This window comes from Mustela lutreola, chromosome 5 (assembly GCF_030435805.1).
Source record: "Mustela lutreola isolate mMusLut2 chromosome 5, mMusLut2.pri, whole genome shotgun sequence".
Classification (NCBI taxonomy): domain Eukaryota; kingdom Metazoa; phylum Chordata; class Mammalia; order Carnivora; family Mustelidae; genus Mustela; species Mustela lutreola.
Window position 1 is genome coordinate 50,399,176 of NC_081294.1, and position 20,419 is coordinate 50,419,594.

The window sequence follows — 20,419 nt, forward strand, 5'->3', positions numbered from 1 at the left end:
CTCCCCAACCCCGCACCTAGCCCAGCGCCGGGTCTGCGCCCTGCTCTCCCGCATTGACGTCGGCGGCGGCGGTGGCCAGGCTCTCAGGAGCCTCGGTGTGACGCTGCACATCCAACGCGGCTGCTAAAAAAAGGGCTGTGACTCACCGCCCGCAGCTCAAACTTCCAGGAGCGCGGGCGGCGCGGGGCGGGGGGTGGAGGCCAGCGGCGCGGAGCCCAGGGCGCGGGTCAGCGGCCAGGTGTGTCTCGAAAGCAAACCGGCGAGGACGGGGCGCAGCAGCCCGGTCGGGGCCGGGGCGGGAGGAGGTAGGGGGCCCAGGAGTCCCCAAGGGCCGCGCCAGCTCCCAGCTGCCGAGGTTCGGCCCGACCTCCAGGCCTGGGTTCCACCGGTCAGAGCTCAGAGCCAGCCCTTGTCGGGATAAAGAACTCCACGTGGCAGGGGCAAAGTGGCAAGTGGCTCCCATTCTGCACTGTGCTCTGTGGCCTAACTCTCTGCGGATTTGCATTCACTTAACCCTCAAAATTCCACTTTGCAGATCCGGAAACTGAGCCCAGGGAGGGAAAGGAACTTGTCAGAGGTGACCCAGGTGGTACAACCAAGTCTCTCAATACATTTCATACAATTGTAATATGATAGACAATGTAGGGCCCCTGCTGTGTGTCCAGGCCTGTGCTGGTGACACAGAGCTGGATGAGAGTGGTCCCCGCTGCCATGGAGCTCTTTCCCTGCCACCTCCGGAAGCATTGACTGGGGGCGGGGGGGGGGGGGGGGGGGGGGGTGTGACCGACAGGAGCAGGACAGAACTCAGTTCCATCCCTTCCCTCCCCCCAAACATTTCTCAGCCCTCCAGAATGAAGGTGACAACAGTGACTAAGGCAGATTTAATTCATTCATCCACCAAGCAATTATTAAGCCCCTAATAAGTGCTGGGTAAGCCAAGTAACCCTGACCAACCCATCTTCACGGAGCACATGTCCTGCAGGGAAGACAGAAAACCGCATGAAGTGAGAAGGGCTCAAGAGACACAGCACCCAGCCTGACCCAGGCAACCAAGGAAGGCTTCCCTGTGGAAGCAGCCTTAACGCCAGGGTGTGGAGGATAATGAAAAACTGGGCAGATGGAGAGGAGGAGGAGGGAAGAGTGTTTGAGTCTGAGAACAGCATATGTCTAAGCTCAGAAGTGTGAGGTCGTGGTAGGCTTGAAGAACTGAAAAATGTTCCGTATACCTGCAACAGTGGGGGCAAAGGAGGAAGGAAAAGTGGGGAGGGGCAGGAAGTGGGAGCCAGTCCTGAGGCGAAAGGTGTTAAGGACCTGGGGCTTAGCCAGAGGGTAGACCAGCTGACAGCTCAGCTCAGCACACCAGCAGCTGCATTCACAGAGAGCAGACTGAAATCTGTTCTGCTTGTACCAAAGAGGGCAGAACAGATGACAAATGGTGCGAAGGGGACACCAAGGAAGGCTTCACAGTGGAGGAGGTGTCTAAGCTGGGCCTGGTGGACGGATTTTCTGTTGAAAGGAAAAGGAGAGAGAGAAAGAGGAACAGTCTGGGAAGTGGCAGGCGTGGCATAGAACTTCATCCAGACTCTTGTAGATGCTCTTGAAAGGTCAGGGTGATGTTCACGAGACCAAGGCTAATGCAGCATCATTTTTCTGGGGACAGGACTGGGATGAAGTGGACCGCCACAAACACCATGGGAACAGAAGACACCGCCCTGGTCCTTAGGAAGCTGCCGATCATTGGTGCCAACACCTGGAGAACAGCATCACTTAGTTCTTCAACAACATGCATGGAGCAACTACGTGTCAGGGGCTGTGATGGACACCAGAAACCCACTGGAGAATAAAAACAGACATGATGCTCACTCTCATGGAGACTGATTCTGGGAGGGAAAATAATTTTTTTAAAAAGACCCAGGCACCATGAGAAGGCAGCAGAGGACTGGTCTACTCTGAAGATTCCTACTCTGGGCAGGAATCATTACTAATTCGACAAGTGGGCCTGGATGTGAACAATGAGAAGGACAGAACAAAGCAGAGATGGGAGAGAAGAGTGTTCCTGGAGAGGGAACAGTGCTTGCAGATGCCCCCAGGGGAAGAAGGTCAGGTGACTGGGATGGAGAATGAGGGAGAGCTTGGTCCAGAATGAGGCTGTTCAGCAGGTGTCATAAACTACCCAACGATTGGGGATTGTATCCTGGAAACACTAGAATGTGTTGGAGTCTCTCTAACTGGGGCAAAATTGAGGGCAACCCACTCCAGGTGCTCTGGGTGTGCAGAGAAACAGGGAAGGAACAGACTCTCCGTTTACTGACCTTGCTCTTTTCTCATCTCACCGCATTTAACTCTGACCACAAGTCTGTAAGGTTCTCATCCCCATCATCACGAAGAGACACCTGAGATCCAGAGAAGGTAAGTGATTTGCCCCGTGTCCGCGGCTTGTTCGGGGGAAGAAACCAAAATCCAAATGACAATCTCTGTAATCCCATGATCTTTCTAATGGGGATGAGATAAGCCTCCCAGAAGAAGGTAGAGCCAGAAGTTAGTGCGAAGTAGGATTTGGATAGCTAGAAAGGAGGTAAAAAAGCTTTTCTCAAGGGACAAGAAGTTGTCATCAGGGTAGACATGAGACTAAGAACGGCCTAAGAAATAACGCAGGAACTGCATACACAGAATATAATGCAGAAAATGCAGGGGAAAAAGACAGGAAGGAAATATTAATTTAAAAAAAAGATTGCTCTCAGAGGTTTATCTCTGAGGATTATGCTTAATTTTTATTTAAATTTTTGCTTGACTATGTTTTCTAAATTTCCCATAATGAATAGCAGTTTCTTCTATAAATAGAAGAGAGAGTAGCAGTTATATTTTAGGGGAACCAGGTTAATTTTTTCAGTTCTTACAGTCAATATTTACATCATATTAATTTTTTCATCCTCCTATGAGGCCCAGCACAATGCCTGCCACATAGTAGGTGCTCAGTAAAAAGAAATCAAAGGATGAAGTCTTTGGGGATGTGTGTTAAGGAAGTCAGGGTGGCTGAAGGCCGATGTTGGGGTTTTGCTCTGAAACAAGCTTCAGATCCACACTTCAAAAATCAGTCTTGAAACAAACCCTTGGAACTCTGAATGCACCTGGAGTTGCCTTCCTAACCTGTAGTGACCACACGCTTCCCCAACGCATGGTCACAGCCAACAAATTCCTTGGCAAGTTTTAATTAAGCTCTTTCAATGTGTCCACCTTGCATAGGCTCGATGGGGGAACAGATAACAAGAGCCGTATAAACCAGGGCCTCTTGCCAGAGCAAATATTTTGATACTGAATGACTTGGCTGCCTCCAAGCAGGCGAGACCCGAGAACACTGGCTCGGAAGGCTGCCTCTGCTAACCGAACAGCACAGCATACTATGATGTTATAATATTAGGTTCTTAATCATGGAAACACTGGCGTCTGTTTCGGCAGAAGCTTCCTCCCAGATGGTGCATCCTACTGTTTTTGTCGTCTGGAACAGTGTGAGGTTTCTTAAATGGCTATAAGCTTCCAAATCATCTCCCACACAATGGCAGCCTGTTAATTAAGTGGTCCCTTTGTGATTGCATTTGATAAATAGAAGATGAGAAAGGTTTATCGAGCTGTGAAGAATAAAAGCAAGACACAGCAACAGGAAGGGGCTCCGTGGGTGGAAAGGTCTTTGTGTGGGTGTTGTCCAGGGAGCTTCAAGGGAATCGAGGACAGCTTTGCAGGCACAGAGAGGAGAAGGCTGGGATTCACACAGACCACACGCTGCTGCCTCTGCCTAGTGGACGGCCAGCCAGATGCACATGGTGTGTGAGGTGCTTCGTGGCAGAGGCAGGCAGGGGAGGTGGAAGCCTTCCAGTCTTTTCTGCCGTTGAGTGACTGGCATCGATTGCCGACGTGCGGTTGTCAGTCACACTGCCCGGCACTGTTTTGATTTCAGTTGTCAGAACTCGGAATGCACAGCTCCATAAAACTATCTGCTTTGCAGGTAGTGTGCTGCGTTCTTGGAACAGCAGATGACGGGTGACAATATACAATTTCATATGAACGCTCGGGCCGTGAACTTGACTTGGAGGGTTGGTGAAGTTGCAGGTCTCACTTGTTAAACTTGGCCTTCCTCAACAATTGAACACCTTTCTCCCAAACAGCACTTCAGGGAATCAAGCCTAGAGAGAAGTGGCATCCTCGGTTGAACACAGAGCTCTGTGGGCCACCCTCCGGCCTCGGGAAAGAAATACATCAAGCCCAGGCTAGAGAAAACATCTGTGATACCTGAGGATGTCTTTGTCTTTCCTGCTGGTTCCATCTTATTTCAAACATTCGTGTGATGACTCCCTATGAGGCATTTGCAGGGAGGAAGGCACGTATCTGGGGAGGAAAGGACTGGGCTGATAGGCTCCTGCTTTCATGTTTCTGTGGACCACTTGACAGCCGAGGCTTCGGCTCTTATCTTTATACTCCCAACACCCCGCACAATGCCTGCTGCTGGTGCTCAATCAAGGTTTGCTGAATGACTGCGTGAAGGGAGGCTATTTCCCACCCCCTCCTGTACTTAGTATTGTTCTATATCTTCTTCAGCTCCCTCCTCCTGCTATCATTAGTGCTTATTTTTCTGGCTTTGGAGGCTATTGAGAACAGCTGGGTCTCAACTTCTGCTCTCTCGCTCTTCATGGATTTGAAAGCTGTCAATAACTCACCTTTCAGCCTTCAGTCCTCCAGCTCCCTCTGGTCTGCCCCTGGCATCAGCATCTGCTCTTGGTCACTTGTCATAAGGAAAGGAATTTGTCTGGTATCTGATAGACCTTTAGAGCCTGCAAAGGTTTTCACTTGTTGAAGTATGATTTCAGGGGCTGCAGAAGAGCCACTAATAACCCCCCAACATCACACCGTCAACATGTCCCCAAATACCACCTCTCGTCTCACTCCTCCCACCTTAAAGTCCGGCATCAGCAAAGTTAACTTCCATTCCGCCGTTAAAATATGGTTTAGAGACCACTTCCTCTAAAACAGGCATCACACTGACATGCACATTTGTTTACACAGTAGTTATACCACCTCCCGCGCCGAAGGGGAGTTTATGGTTCAGAGGAAAACTGGGAAAACACAGGACAGTCCAGAAACTTCGTGCCAGGCCAGACCCGCCCACCAACAAATCTTTCACCACAGCCATTAGGTTCAGTAGTCACTAAGGTACTATTATTGTTATTATTGTTTACTATGATTACAATCAGAATACTACTGTTGCCATGAGTGCGTTTCTACAATCTAAACACTAGGCCAGTGGACTTCTGCTTCCTTTGTGACAACCAGATTCTCGATTACTTTTTTCACAGCTGTTTACAAACTAAGCTGATCCTTTTGTTTTTTTTAAGTATCAACAGATACTCTTATAAAATATTCCCAGGCTGTGTCAAAGAGAAAGGTTTTGACCGCTGGTAAATTTAAAGAGAACTGGGACTAAAGATAGATAGATAGACAGACAGACAGACAGATAGACCAACCAACCGACCAACCGACCTGGGACTAAGAGGAAAGGATTTCCTGCAGGTAATAAACACAAGACAACATTGGGACCTAACGGAGACACTTCCTTGTCCGTCTTTCAAGCATTTTCTTCTCCCTCTCAGGCATGGGAGAGCCTCAGTTTGGCAGCTGACTTCTGGAGGAAGTTGTGGAAACTGGTTAACTCTTGGTCACGTGTTGTAGTGATGAGCCAGTAGCATCTTTTTTTTAAAATATTTTATTTATTTATTTGACAGAGATCACAAGTAGGCAGAGAGGCAGGCAGAGAGAGACGGGAAAGCAGGTTCCTTGCTAAGCAGAGAGCCCAATGCGGGGCTCGATCCCAGGACCCTGGGATCATGCCCTGAGCCGAAGGCAGAGGCCTAACCCACTGAGTCACCCAGGCGCCCCCAGTAACATCTTTGACTCTGAGTACCCACCTCCTCCTACTGGGAGGTTACCCCACTTGTGTTCCACTGTCACAGCCACCTCTGGATCCTAGTGTCTCATTTCCCACTACAGGCTCCCCCTGCAGAGAAAAAGGCTTTCTCACTGGTCAGGCACTCCTGCCTGCCATCCATTACTGTCTCTTCACCTAGCTTCTGGTCTCCTACCTTCTGAATTCTGTGTCCCTTTTGACTCCTTGCCCATGTTGTTTGAACTTGTGTGGATGCCTCTGTGGTACAGGCTGCCCTTTTGCTTGATTATCCTCGCTTCCTTCCTGGTCTCCACAAGCCATAATAATCACGGCCCCCATGGAACAAATAGGGGAAAAAAAAAAAAAAAGACCTTTGCTTCCCTGACATCCCCTTGAGATGACAGAGGGGAGCCATCTGGCTGCAGATTCCTGGACAAGACATGGGTCACAACCTTCCCCCAAACAGGGTCTTCCTTGCATATCCTAGTTATTTCAGACCATGGCCTAAGCACTTCCGACACTCTGACCCTTGGTGTTGTCCTCACTGGCCTTCTGGTGAGATGGAGAACACTGAATGACAAATAGCAAATCCATAAAAGAACTGGAGTGTTGGGCATCCCCCTTCAGCCTTGCTCGCCAGAAGACATCATTCCCTCCATTCTCTGGAAGAGAATGTTGTTGTTATTTCTGTAGATTTTCTCTTTTAGAGCAGTTTTAGGTTCATAGCAAAATTGAGTAGAAAGTACAAAAAGTTCCCAAAAACCCCACCAACACCACCACCCTCATATGTGCACAATGTTCACCGCCATCAATGGCTCCCGCCACAGTGGCACGTCCACTACAGCCCATGAACCTACATGGACACGTCATCATCACCCAAGTCTATAGTTCACATTCTTGGTACTGTACGTTCTGTGGGGTTTGACATGTGTACCGCCATGCATCCATCATTGTAGGACCATTCAGAATAGCTACAATGGTCCCCAAATCCTTTGTGTTCTGCCTGTTCATCCCTCCCTCTCCCCAAACCCTGGAACATACTGGCCCTTTCACTGTCTTCATAGGTTTGCCATTTTCAAAATATTATACAGTTGGAATCATACAGTCTGTAGCCTTTTCTTAATGGCTTCTTTCACTTAGTAATAGGCATTTAAGTTTCTCTGTATCTTTCCATGGCTTGTAGCCCTCTTCTTTCTAGCTCCAAATAATACTCCATCACCTGCACACAGCACAGCTCATAGATTCCGTCACCTACTGAAGGACACCTTAGCTGTTTCTAAGATTGGCAATTATAAATAAAGCAGTTATAAATATCCATAGGGAATGTTGTTTTTAATTACATTTTTAATTGGGATGACTTCTTGAAGAACAGAAGGGATGAGTTACAACAAATATATGTGGCTCAGAATGTAGGCAACATAGTCAACCCAAGACTTCCTGTCATCAAAATTGTCTATAGGAAATCACTCAGAAAGCTTATCAAAGACATAGATGTTTGAGCCCCACTCCTAAAGACTGACCTAACAGGCCTGGAAAATCACCAGGTTTAAGGAACACAGGTTTTAACTTCCAGAAGGAAGGAAGGAAGCAGTGGAAAGTTGAAGTCTTGTTCACACCAGGAAGGATCATGCACATTGAGGAGGTTGGAGACAAGCATCCAAAACTCATCCGATGGAGACATTTTGTTCTTCTCTGAGCCTCTTGGGGAAATGACTTGGTGGCTAAAAGAATTGTTGATATGTGCTATCCTCTCCCATTAAAAGGAGCTAAAAATGCCCTGGGCACCAAGATGTGAACTATTTCCTTCAGGGTAGAATAGAGCCACTAAAAATAGCCTTGGAAAATAAGGAGTTGTAGAAGTTCAACAAGGAAAACAAATCAGAAATAAATTTGGCACTGCAAAAGAAAGCAGGAGAAAGAGACAAACTCTCACAAGCAGTTGAGAGAAAGAGGCTATTAGCTTGGGTACATAAAAGCAGGTACATTTTTCCCACCCACAGAGCTGCTGGCTGGCATTCCTGCAGTGTAAATCAGTCCCTCCTGAGCAAAGGGAGATGAGTCAGAGAGTCAGCCAGGATAAGCTAGGTTATGCCAGGGTAACAAACAACCCCCCAAACCTCACAGGCTACACCACATAGAGGGGGTTTCTCATCTGTGTTATCTGTCTGCTCTAAATCCTCGCTAAGAAAGACAGGGCCTATATGAAGTCTCAAGACTGGATGGAGAGATTCCAAAGGTTCTGTTGCCCCTGCCGTCCGTGAATGGAAGTTACAGCTGCCTGTTAATGAAGATATCCTCTCTGATTGCTCCAGGGACAAACGTATCACAGAGGGTTTGTGGTTGGTGGAGCAGGTGCCACAGTCAGAGGCCTGGGTGTATATCCGAGCTCTGCTACTCAGCAGCCCTGTGCTTTGGACAAGTCATGGAAACTCTCTGAACTTCTGTATCTATGCCTGTAAAGCGAGCATAGTAGTACACATACCACATCCAGCTGTGATTCTACAAGCCAAAGAACTCAGAAGTCTCCTCACCAAGCTTGGCACACATTGACATGGCAACAAAACCAGATCTATCAGGACATGAGGCTATGTATGGCCTTTATGTTATCCATCTCTTGTGACTGTTTCTCTTTTCATTGCAGAAATATGTATATGTTTGAGGACAAGATGTCGCTACATACCGTGTTGGGCGGGCTGAAGAATATACAGCAGGTAAACTGTATTACCTCCCATGCATTCTGTCACACACCTGGTCTCAAGGGTTTTAGGGACGATGCTGTGGACCTGAACTTCTCTTTCTCCAACAGTTGGAGGGAATAAGGGGAAAAGAAGGCACGTAAAACTCCTAGCATCCCACCTCCTACACAGTCTGTGCTCAACAAAGAAGAGTTACTACTGAAATTATTGTTCCTCTCCATTTCCCTGTGGACAGAGGGGAAGCAAATGCAGAAGGTTGTGCAACTAGAGATAAATAGGACAAGGTCAGGTTTGTCCCTGTGGTTTCAGCCCCTTGATTTGTCTTTTGCTTTCTCCTAAATAAGGAAAAAAAAAATACATAGAATTGAATACAGACCATGAGAGTGCAGACAAGGAGAGTCAACAAAAGTAAGACTCAGGCAGGCGGAAAGGGCTCTCCCCTGTGCTTACAGAAGCAGCCCAGCAGGAGCTCAGTGCTGTGGGCCACCAGGGACATCTGCTTTCCTGGAGGCCTCTTTGAATGTACAGTTGAAGAGTCTCACTTGAGCAAAGGACTCAGAGGGAGGAGACGGGCTCTTCAGTCCTTACGCTGCCTTTCACCTTCCAGGGAACTTCAAGATTCCCAGGTCTCAGTTTTCTTACATAAAAATGGGCCAATCGTGCAGTCCTGGCTCCAACTGCCTGATTACAGGGGACATGTAAAAAATGTCTCCAGTGTGAATGCACTTGGAGAGGGAAAAATCTGTGTTTGCAGGTAGAGCGTAATTATTCATTCGACTCCATGCAGGAGATTGGTGAGGGAGCTGACATCACACAGGGAACTCTGGTTCACTCGTTCCTTAATCATGCTGCTCTTGTCAACTCTAATGGCATTGTTATTTGCACTTGGCTCCCTCACCTCTGCCAGAGCCGTTTGTGCTTGTCAGTTAAGGCCAGCGTGATTGAGTTTTCACGAGATGCAAATTAACTGAACAGCTTTAGCCCCACCATCACAGACAGACAATTGAAATCAAGGCTTTGGGATATGGTTTTTAGGGTAACAAATGACAGTCATTTGAAAGAAAACAAATACAGACAGGACACATATTTGAAAATTTGTTCTTCCCACTTCTGTCTTTTGCTATGTCTGCAGACTTTTTGGCCAATGGCTTTCTCGCTGTCTTCATGTCTTCTGTTAAGGACATGCATTTTGGGGTCAGATCAGAGTGAGCCCCCAGGATCCACTGCTATCATCCGACTAAGGCCAAGAAAGCAGGAGGACTGCTGGGACAGGATGACGTGACTTTGGTGGCATCCATGACTACTGAGGCTGGTCATTATAAAAAGACAAGCGGGTGGGTAAAGCCACATGTCACACTAGGGCTAGAAGAAAGGACCTGGTAGGGAAAAGTCTGCCCATTCGTCTGGCAAGGCAAGAACACATGAGTTTCCTACAGGCCATGGGGATGCTGCAGAATCCAGCATGGCCTAAGCCCCCATGGGAGGTACCCAGTAGAAAGATGCTATTAGGCAAACAGCAAGAGCTAAGAATATCATAAGAGGTCAGCCTGAGTGTTCAGTCTGGGCCTCTAGGAATTTGCAAGTCTGCTCGTGAGATCCACTGAAGGCACACCTGCCAAAGAGGGCACTGGTGACCAATTCCGTCCTGGAAGGGGGTCCCTTTGCCCTTAATACCCCTGCCCTGACTCTAAAGAAGCCAGCCAGCCACAGGGACAGGAAAGAACGTCAAGTACAAGTGAAAGAAGAGACTGCCCCCCACCCCCACTGCAGATCCTTCTAGCCTAAGTTGGGGGGTGCAGGCATTCTGAAAGAGAGGGGACACTGAAGGTTTAGTATAGCCTCGAGAGGGCCATTTAATACCTGAGTTGAGTCTGAATGATCAGAGCAGTACTTGTTTTCATAAACTAACCTGAAGAGAAAACAGAAGCTAGGTCTGTCCAAGATGCCACCAAGGGACTGGTGTGGGGTCTGTAGAACAGTCAGCAGGCAGCACAGCAGCTGGAAGGCAAACGAAACTCGCTTCCTGTTGGTGCCCCCTGCCCACCTCCCCAAGTTCAGCCCCCATGACCAATGGGCACAGAGATCAAGTGCTTAGCTCGGGTACCAGAGCCCAGCTCAGCTGTCGGGAGACAGCAAATCTTCCTGTTACCTTTATCTTCACACCCACAGCAATCTGATGGAGCCCTTTTAGTCAAAGCACAGAAATATAATATATCTAGTAATTAAGAGGATGCAGAGATTTCTTAGCCTGTCTTTTAGAATTTAAAAAGCCCTTGTCTTCACAGGTGAATTCAGAACCATCTTCAGAATCAGGCTGCCCAGCACTCTGTCGATACACTGTAATCGAGACCTGCAAGGGCCCTTCTCACACCTCAGAACATTACGGTGATGTTGTGTCTGCCACTGGCTCCAGCCACAGGGAGGGAGCGTGGGGTTGCTGGTGGGGCTGCTTATCCTCCAGACGCCTGTCTTAGGCATCTCATTAGAACAGAGTCCCCCATGCGCTCGGAGCCTGCCTTTCATCGCCCACCATCAAAATCTTCCCGTTCTAGAGCTCATTTCCCCTTGCTCCTGCTCTCTGATTGCCTAGCCTTGCCTGATAAAACAAACCATTCATGCACATAGCTCCATGAGGCCAAGGGCCCACATGTGAATCCTCGTTCTGTCGTTTAGTCTCTGAGGTCCCCAGGCAATTCCCTCCCTCTCTGCGTTCCCATCTGTGCAATAGGAATGACCATGCCTGCTCTGTTTTTATCTCACAGGCGCTGCTCTGGGGATTGGTGGCAGTCATGGATGTGGAAGGACCTAGAAAACTTGAAGGCACCATACAAATGATTATTGAGATGCTCAGGAGTGTAATGTCCTCATTCATTCAACCTGAATAACACTGTTTATGAATAGGTTAGACCGCAGTGGACTTCAGGGGTGGGAATCCTAGCTATGTGATGGGGTCAGGATGAAACCCATTTTCAACAAACTTCACTCTGTCTCACTAACTACTTAAAGATCCAGTCATGCTTCTGATCTGAATATCTCCCTAGACTCAGTACTTGATCTGGCCCACACTAGAATCGGCCCCAAATTCTCTGGATTTAAAAGAAAAAAAAATGCTATTAGAATCAGAGCCTTCTTTGGAATGTTCTCCCCCTTCCATGTCAGCCTGGCCTGCGCTGGGCACTCAGAGCCTCTAATGCAGTCAATATTGTGGCTCAACTCAGCCCTTCGCTTGTATAAGGAAATGCCTTTTATCTGATGCTCTAGTGCCCATCCCTGTGCATGTTATTCTAGTCAGACTCACCTGGGCAGCCCTCAGCCCTGGCCCAGAACCTCCTGAGGAGAGGCCTTTGTCCTCAGCGCCGACAAGCAATGCAAGCTCGCTCAAGCCAAGAAAAACATTTCCATGGGCCCCCAAGAGGTAACATCCAAGTCCATCACAGCTCCAGACTGAGTCGAGCAATTAAATCCACAGCTGCCCCTGCCCAAAACCTCAAAAATGTTAACATCTTGCACGTGTCAAGAGGGTTATTTATGAAACTATTTGCTTGTCAACCCCAGGAGGACGTTCTGTACTTTTTTGCTGGAATACTGTATATTTATGAACCATGGCTCAAAAACTAACTTTGGCAGGAATATTTATCAGAGAGGAAATTCTATCAGCCCCTTGCAAAGCGCAGCCTGGATTCGGTCACCGTCACACGGTGGTTGGGCAGGGTCCCGGTAGACAGCCAGTCCGTGGCTCCCTGCTGGAGGAATGAATTCCACGTGTGTGTGTGTCTTCGGGGGAAGGACTTCAGTTTCAGATAAGAAGCTTGCTTTCTCACTCACCCTGTTTTGAATCTCCACTCCCCCATTCTCAATCTCAAGTAATTAGCCTTGAACGTCGATTTAACATGTCCTCTATTTGTTGCCTCCCGCCTTGGATCCTTTAGCGGATCCAGCCCTGACCTCATAAAGTCTCCCAGTTTGGAGAACTAGCCTTCTGACCGCCCAGATTTAGGATCTGGTCATCTGGGCCTAGTGTGCGACACATAGAGAGCCAGCTGGTGAGCGAGCACAAGGCTTGGTGTAATGTGGGACAGACCCTAATCTGGGACAGTGAAATGCTCAGAAGGAACTGTTGACACCAGCCTGCCTCAAGACGGCACCCGTGGAGCTAGGATGCCTCCAGCATGTCCCCACGGTCAGCTTCCTCGGCCAGTAAAGTCTTCTGCTGACAGGAATTCTGTGCCTGTCCAGCATCGTGCTGGGTTTCTTGCTCTCTCTTGAGCTTGGGTGATGAACTTATAATTCATTTCTTGTCTCTCTTCATGACTGAAGAGCCTCAGTGGGGAGTGGCCTGTGAGGTGTGGATTTTGTCCAGTGACAGATCAAGGAACATGTGTATCCGGGGACCTAGGGAGACCCAGAGTAACAGAGAGCTCTTCACACCGAAAAGTGACATATGCTGTAATACCTATATTTTTCTTCTTAAGAGCTTTTGAGCCCTGATTAAACGCTTGTTCCTAAAAATCTTGACCTGTAATGACACGCCTGGTAGATGTCCTTGTAGATAAAGTAAAATCCTTGAGCTAGTTTCCCAACCAGGCCTCAGAGTAGCTATACTAAATTATGATTATTGCCATTTGTCAAATATTTGGCATTTAGCACACTCTATTTCCGATTCTTAGAAACTGCAAAGATTTTATCATTCCTATATTATAGGTTTAAAAAAAATAATAAAAAGCCCAAGATGTGGAGGGGTTAAGTAGGTTTCTGACAGCCACACAGCTGATTACAGGTAGAATTGGTATTTAAATCCAGAATGAACCTGTTCTTTGATGGGACAGAAGAGAAAAGAGATTAAGGAGTTGAAGGAAGGAGAGAGGAGAAAAGTTGAAGCATAAATAGAAACAACTCTGGGGAGTTTGGTGTTATTTACCCCAAGTTGCCCTTCCAGACTCACTTGACCTCCTTGAGGGATGCTGGCCGCCAGGAGGACATGTCCCTCTGTGGAGGGCCCCAGTGTGAACATCCAAGGAGGCTTGGGCAGGGAGGTCATCTTTGGACTTTCTGGCAATGGAGACACAAGCAGATCCTGCAAGGAGTCATTCGGGGCCAAGTCAGGAATCTCAAATCCCTGAAAGCTTCTGGGGCCAGTCACAGGGACTCAGACTCCCCCGAATGTCTTTCTGTGCCAAGGTCAGGGCACAGAACTAAGCTGTTTCTTTATTTGTTCCTCTCCTGCCCCAGCCTTAGCCCACCCCACCCAAAGCTGGCATCTTGCCGGCAGAGAGCAATGCGTCTTGGGAGAGCAGGGTCGTTAGGGCCTCAGGCCACAGTCAAGGCTCTGGAGGCTGTGGGAGGGCCCCCACGGTGTGAAGTCAGCCCAGGCTATAAATCCCTGGCCTGGGCATGGACACAGAGCCAGCAAACTCACTTAGTAGTGCACAGGGGAGGGGAGTGGTGGGTGGAAAGAATGTTTGAGGAAAGGCCTCAAACAGCCTCCAGACCTTGGTGAAGAAGGGGCTTTACTCAAAGGCTTCATCCAAATATGATTTGTTTCATGAACACAATAGATCACGTTTTGAGCCTCCCCATCCTTGTGAATTTGAGCAAAGAAAGACTGCATGAGTGTGCCCAAAATACCCCATCCATAAAGTCAAGCCTTAGGCTGGTTCTAATCCTTATTCTGCTGATGTGTGAGTTTAAGCGTATCTCTTGACGTGTGAAAAAACGGGAAGAACACTTTATAATCTAATAAACCCTAGAAGACAGAAGTTGTGTATTTCAACTCTTAATTCAGAAGATCTCCTTTCCTATGTGGGTATATGGCTTTGGATGAGTTACTTAATCTCAATTTCTTAGTCCTTAAAATGGAAGCAATGAAATCCCTACTCCACAGGGGTGTGGTGAAGCTAAACTAGAGCATGAGTATACACAGATTTCCTTCCTGGCATATAAGTGCTCAAGAACTTTGAGCTTTTAAAAACAATTACTAATTCAAATTCCTGGAGAAAAAAATACAACCATGGGAATAAGAATGTACTTGGGACATTGTATATTAATGTGAAGAATTATGAGTCCTTATATACAGACAGGTAAATGAAGTTTAGAAATGTTACCACATTTGGCCAAGCTGCATAACCAGGCGCTGCGGGTTTGGGGAATGAGCTCACATCAGAGATTACAAGGAAATTGCTCTCTCAGACTGAATTTATTCGAGGAAAGGAGGGAGGTGGGCAAGTAGAAGAGCCCAAGGTAGGGATACCATAGATTGGGCTGGTCCATGGCAGTGTTGGTGCTATAAGACCTTCCCAGGAGGCCTCCAGAAATGCACATTTGCCATGAATCCAACAACCTGCCCTTGCTCAAGACCACCGCCTGAAGGAAGGAGTGTTCCAAACTGGGAAGGATGAGTTTTACAGATTTGGACTGCACTCCAGCTAGTGGGTGTTAGTGGGAAGACCTGCCACCCTGAAGGCTGGGAATCCTTAGCTCAAATCATTTCTTGGCCACTTCTTCGCTGACCGTGGGCAACTTACTTAGCCTCTTTGAACCTCCATTTCCCCAGGCTCTAACACGTGGATAAGAAATGCCTACATTTCAAGTCTTTTTAAGATTTAAATGAGTGAACTTACTAAGTACCTTACTTTTCCTTCCCGCACACCTCGGTGAAGTGGGCCATTAGACAAATCTTGTAGAAGAAGAGGAGTCTCCACCTTTATTAATACCCTGATGGCTAAGTGCTCGATCCTGGAGACACAGAGTCAACTCTCTCTCAGGATGGCAGTGAGACAAGAAGGCCTGCTTGCTCCGTATTGGAAATGTCAGCCTAAATATTTTTAGTTTTTAACAAAGTATGCTGTTGAAATCAAGAAAGAAAATCTCTAGGTGTCAGGAATGAAGTGAGAAGACAAAACTCTGTAGATATCTCTCCTCTCACTAGGGGAAGTAAATCTTAGGTGTGGGTATGCCTGAGGAGCTGTGGAAGCTCATGGCTACCCAGAATAATGACGTCAGGACTGTGTGAATCAGCAAAGACTCACTATGCCTACTATACTACTCTTCCAGAAGCAGGAAAGGAGACGTGGATATTGTAAAAAGATCAATCCTAAGGTGTCCAGAAAATTCCTTTACCCAGAATCCCCCACTCTGCTGCTTTTGTTAAGCACATGTTTTGCCGTGTGTATCAGGAAATTATTGTGCTATTACTTTTCTCTACGGTGTTGTTATTTTTTTTTTTTTTCTTTTCTGTATTACTTGGCTCTTTTGGAGTGGAATGGGAGACCCCCTGCGGGGCAGGAATGAAATAATCTGACCATGGTTTTAAGGGATCATATGCTTCTTTGTAATGTATCACTAAAGATTATTTACAGAGTGAGGGGGGTGCCAGAATGGAAGCAAGAGTTTGGGGGACAGAGAGTGTGAGTGAAAAGTGAAATGGGAGGGAGTCACAGACAGAGGGAGAGGTGGGAATAATTTAAAAATGTGAAGATCCCAGGGCCCCAGCCTTCTCACATCATCTGAGGACACAATGCTGTGGTCTGAGCCCCAAAAGGAAGAGAATTAGAGTGAGCCAAAAGCTCTGTCTGATCATCAGGGCCGCATGGATGTAAGACATAAGGAACAACTCAGTCCTTGGAATATATTACTACAAAGCAGAAAACTACAAATGCTTACTAATAAGAATGTTACCTTTAGATTCATGAAAATGCCTTCGACTTAAATCTCCAGCTGATAAAATTTCCAAGGCATTGATGTTGAGAGTGGAATAATGCAAATGAAATAAAATGCAGCTTTGATCCCTAGCTGTACCATTTACTAGCAACCTGCACAAGCATGCTATTTCTTATTTCTGAGCCTCAGTTTCTCCAAACTATGAAACGGAAACGGTAATAGTCTCCACTTCCCTAAGAACATTTTAAGAAATGAGACCATGCACTTGAGCATTCTGTAAGACCAGTGATGCTTCATCCTACGCCTTAGATAAACGGTTGAGGTTCAGAGTATGATTCTTTTTGTTAAAGGCAGGATCATGGCTGTTTTCCTAAAATGCCCATCGGCTGTTTTGCGACCTCAGATGACTTCACTCTGTGAACCTAGGCTTGTAGATAGGGTGGTCATGTGTTTCTGAGCTCTAGCTGTACACGACTTGGAAGTGCATGCCAGGTCTGCTGTTTACCAAATGACTCAGTGGGGACCTGTGATGTCACTTCACGGAGCCTCATCCTTTCATCTATAAAATGGAGATTTTGACGAAGCCAACTCTCAGAAGACCTTTATTATTGTTAATATTAAAAAGGCAGGGTCCTTCCTCTGCTCGGTTTCCCCGCGGTGGTCTCTCACGGGAACCGCCGCTACCCTCATGGCGATGAGCTCGCACTCTCTGAGGCCTGCCGGAGGACGACTCTCCGTGACAACTGGTGTGGAGTCCCTCGTGTGTACAGATTGGATTCCTCCCTCATTTTCTGGGTCTAGAATCCCAGAGAAAGTGTTTCCGCCTTCGCCTGCAGACCATGAAAACTATGACACAGAGCCACGGCCCCTTCATAAACTGCACACTATTACCAGAATAAAAAGTACAAGACGTCCAGAGTGCGGGAAAGACACCATGAAGACACTTGAATAAGAAAAAGCACATACTCAAGCTCACAACAACCTCCCTCCGGGGAATGCAAAACTGAAAGCGGTGGAGCTTCCGGCAACAGTCAAGCCCCGGAAGTTGCCGCAGGGACTTCCGGCAGCGGAAGCCGCGAGTTCCGGTGTCGCAACAGCCCTTCTCTGGCCCTGCGCGAGGCTCTGTGCACCCCAAGCAACCAAGTCCTGATACCAGGGCGGTTTCTGATGAAAAAATCTACATCCTTCTTACTGGATTTGAGGATGAGAAAGTGTTTTCATCAAAACATATTTTAAAGGGGCCCCTGACAGGCTCAGTCCAACAAGCGTTTGCCTTCGACTCAGGGGTCTTGAGATGGAGCCCTGTCTCCCGCTCCTTGCTCAGCGGGGAGTCTGTTCCTCCTCCTCCCTCTGCCATTCCCCCTGCTTCTGCTCTCTCTCCCTCTCTCTTCGTCAAATAAAGTCTTCCAAATAAATAAATAAATAAATAAAACATTTTTCATAAAATATATATTTTTTTAATAAAATGTATTTTTAAAGGAGGAGGAAAGATGGAGAAAGCTTTACCTCTTTCCACGCTGTCCTTCGTTCCTTTTCCTCCTTCCACGGTGAGAAGAGGCCCAGTGAGCAGCATACATTCATTAAAGCCCTGCCCCATACTACGGACCCATCCAAACAACTTCCAGGTTCTAATATTCGAATGGCACTGCCTGGTCGCTGCCTCGGGGCTACCACACCACTCCTCCCTATCCAGGAACTGCCCAGATATCAGCAGCTGAAAACATATGAATGTTATCCGGAACAACAAGGGGAAGGGGCCCTGAAATTATGGAGGGATGAAATCAGCCTGCAGTAAACAATCCAAGCTAGTTGTCCGGAAAAGAGAAGCTTCCGTCTTCAGAATCCACTTCTCCCATCCTTTCTGAAACCCTTTTCTGAAAGACGGAGACCTAAGTACAGATTAGACCTCAAATATGTGGCAAACGAGTCAAAATATTTAAAGGGATGGAATTTCTGACTCGTGCACTTCTTGTTGTAGTTTGTAATTGCTCCTTGCATGGGTCGTGGCCCTCTCCAGCAGCACTGGGGATTTGGAAGTCCTCCACACTGGCTCCCTCACATCAAGGGATAGAGCTGTGCCAGAGACCAACCTGGTCCATGGAGCCCCAGAGCGTGAAGAAGAGCAGGACAGTGGGGCTGTGTGGAGTGTTGGAGTATTGAAGCCAGAGAACAGGGAAGTCAGAGGACATCCGGGATTAGAACCAGATGGTGAGGGAGGACAGATGGGAAGTATCAATCCCACCACTTACTGTGTAGCCTCTGACAGTGATTGAACCTTTCTTACGCCCAGGCTCCCCAACCATGAAATCTCATGGGGCTGTTGAGAGAATTAAATTAGAGTGTGGATTCAAGCCATATAACACAGGCTTGGCACACAGTAAGTGCTCTGTAATTTATTCATTAACATGTGTTCAGCCAACAAATAAACAGTGACCATATTTTGAATGGAAAGCTCGGACTGAGGAGGCAGGTGCTTGGCCCGGGGTTCCTCATCCAATCATTAGCACTCAGAGGTCTAATCCCTGGGCTAGTGCTGTTTCCCTGACCCAGGCCGCATAGTCTCAAGCACCTCTCCAACCCTGGGGCTGGCCTCACCATGGAGGTGAGGCCTACATTAGAGGCAGTCACCAACAGGGCATGATCTTGGAGACATTGTGGACCGCCAAGTGGTGTGGGACAACTGTCTAATAGATTCTTCTATCCTATCCTCCCTCTTGATCTAAAGTGCTCCATTCTCTGTGGATTAGGCAACAGGGCAAAAAAGAGACTAACAATTCCTGAATTCCATTATGTGCCCAATACTATTCTTGACACACTGAATAGATCTTCCTGTTTATTTCTCATAACAGCTCTCTGAGGTAAGTACTCTTGTCCCTCCCAGTTTGCAGGTGAAAAAACTGAGGCACAGAAATGCTATGTTTGGATTAAATGGTGGCCCCACCCCCAAAAAAACTGTTAAAGCCCTAATTCCCTGGACCCTAGAATGTGACCTTATTTGGAAACAGAGTCACTGGGAATGTAATTAGGTAAGTAAGATGAGGTCACTAGAGTGGGCCCTACTCCAATATGACTGGTGTCCTTATAAAAAGGGGACATTTGGACATAGAGGCATGCTCAGAGAGAGAACAGTGTGTAGAGATGAGGGCAGAGACTGGGTGAAGTAGCTACAAGCCAAGGACGCTAAACCATTGCCAATCAACTACCAGAAGTCAGGGCAAAGGCATGGAACAGTTTCTGCCTCACAGCCCCGGAAGGAACCAACCCTGCGGACACCTTGATCTTGGACTTCTAGCCTCTAGAGCTGTGACATAATAAAGTTCTGTTGTTTAAACCACTAGTTTGTGCTACATGGTTTCAGGAGCCTTAGCCAATTAATATAGTGATTGTGGATCCTGCCGTGCCACTCACTGTTCAAGCCGGAAACCCAAGGGTCACTATTGGTTCTTCACTCTCCCTTACTCTCCCATATATCCAGCACCAAGCCCTAAAGATGCTTTTCCCTTAATATTTCTAAGTCATTACCTCTTCCCATCTCCATTGCCACTGCTACCGTGCAAGCCACCTTCATCTCTCAGCTGGATCACAATAATCCCCTTACATCGGGTTTCCCCAACTCGTGCCTAGCCCAACCCAATGCCATTTTCCTCATAATGAAATCTTTACCAAAGAAATCAGATCTCATCACTCCCCTGCTTAGGAGCCTTGCAATGGCTCCCCAGCCCTCTTGGGAAAAAACCTAAACATTTTCCTAGGCCAGCAATTTTGGTCCATCCCAATCCTGCCTCATTTCATCATTAATCTCTGTGTGCCATGCAGATTCACCTTACTTTTAATTATTCAAGTTCATCAAGCCCTAGATTATCTCATAATCTTTGCACATGCTTATGCTTGGCATGCTTCCCCACTAACCCTCCCACCACCCATGTTTTCCATCCTGAAAACTTCAACATAGCCTTCCACTCACAACCTAAGTGATTCCTCAGTGACGCCTTCCCTGACCATCACCCTCCTCTAGATTATTTCTGCCTTGTCATTCTCTGACTAGGCACCATGTTCTTTTTCTTCAAAGATCTTGCTAGACGAATGCCTGGGTGGCTCAGTCAGTTAAGCATCTGCCAGGGTCCTGGGATCAAAG

General features: G+C 47.4%; 1 long non-coding RNA gene across 1 annotated transcript; it reads left to right on the forward strand.

The window, feature by feature from the left end:
- The first annotated feature begins 1,371 nt into the window (after positions 1-1,371).
- Positions 1,372-13,653, forward strand: LOC131831851 (uncharacterized). The gene is made up of 3 exons (XR_009353824.1): positions 1,372-2,409; positions 8,574-8,643; positions 11,391-13,653. It is a non-coding gene; the product is annotated as an uncharacterized LOC131831851 (long non-coding RNA).
- Positions 13,654-20,419: the final 6,766 nt, after the last annotated feature.